The sequence below is a fragment of the Etheostoma spectabile genome, chromosome 8, assembly GCF_008692095.1.
Source record: "Etheostoma spectabile isolate EspeVRDwgs_2016 chromosome 8, UIUC_Espe_1.0, whole genome shotgun sequence".
Lineage (NCBI taxonomy): Eukaryota > Metazoa > Chordata > Actinopteri > Perciformes > Percidae > Etheostoma > Etheostoma spectabile.
In genome coordinates this window covers 27902526-27903878 of record NC_045740.1, presented here as the reverse complement: position 1 = coordinate 27903878, position 1353 = coordinate 27902526, and the positions used below count along the sequence as shown (strand labels likewise).

The window sequence follows — 1353 nt, the reverse complement described above, 5'->3', positions numbered from 1 at the left end:
ACACAGCCACATCCCCAGGTATAAGATGGTGTGCACACGTATGCAACCATATTACTGTAAGGTTTTTATTTTTCAACCTTGAAGATTTTGGTTTGTTTTTCAATTGAATTGTTCACATTATAGGTCGCATTAAAAGTGGAAACATTTCTGACATGATTTATCTTTGTCTAATTTTTTACATCACAAAAACCTGGCATTTTAACCAGGGTGCGTAGACTTTTTATATCCACTGTACTGTATGTAACCCTTTACATTCCAAATGCATTCAACTGAGTGGTTTTTGCACTGGAATTTGACACAATTTATCATTTAAAAATGAATAATATGGATCCAATTATAATAATTGAACTGTCAATGTTTGTTGGCCAAATGTCATGGATAAAATGTTTTATCAATGACTCTCTTTGGTCTTTAATTTAACACGTTAACTGTAAGATATAGCTATAAATGTAATACAACTATAAAAAAAGCTAGCTAAAAGTCAAGACTACGTTTGCACGTGGGTGGATATTTTCATAAACGGACATTTAAACCTCTCCGGTTTAAAAAAATAACATTGTGCACACCTGTCAGTTTTTAGAAAGGTTTTTCATTTACACATACTCGTGTATATATGCAGTCAAGAGTCAAACCGGCAGGTGACAGTGTAACAAGAAGCTCAATCCCACGTTAGCCAATCAGATTCCCGAAAATAGCAACAACTGCAATGAATCTATTCCTCTCCCTTCTCTTCCTCGGCTGCCTAAACCTCCGTTCGTCCAAGTGGGTAAGCCGCTCGTCTCTAAGCGTAGCTCCCATGGCGCCATTTTGATGCTAATAAGCCTTCACCTGACGTTAGCATTCCATTGACTGCCATTCATTTTGGCGTCACTTTGACAGTGAATAACTTTACATCAGAATTATTTAAAAACTCTATTTGTCCATTTTGTTTATAAATTATTACAATTTATAAAAGGCTCCGTTAGCTTGTAGCTTGTGACGTTTTTGTAAAAATAGGCTAACGATTGTGGCATAACAACGCGACTTATTGTCGCACAGTAGAGAAATTACCGTATAGTACAGGGGAAGCTCGCACACAGTTTGGATTAACATTAGCTGTTTAGTAATTACTAATGTTAACTAGCATGTTAGTTAGCAGTAATTAGCCTGTGCTTATGTTATCTCCTAACATATACCTAAGCTCTCCGTCTCTGCTGATTGGGAGGGATTGAGATTTCTCTTGCAGAGCTACCAGAAGACTTACAACTTTCAGACAGGTTGATCACGTCACATCTACTGTACGTCATCAAGCTCAGTTGGAGGCTTCGCAGTAACGCTCGGCTATCACCGGAAAAGTGCTTCTAATATCCTTCA

At 37.4% G+C, this 1353-nt stretch overlaps 1 protein-coding gene across 2 annotated transcripts in view; it reads right to left on the bottom strand.

Annotated features, from left to right (window-relative positions):
• tspan33b (tetraspanin 33b) overlaps window positions 1-1353 on the bottom strand; it is an 18324-nt gene that overhangs the window by 15875 nt on the left and 1096 nt on the right. The gene's annotated exons all lie outside the window — the stretch shown is intronic.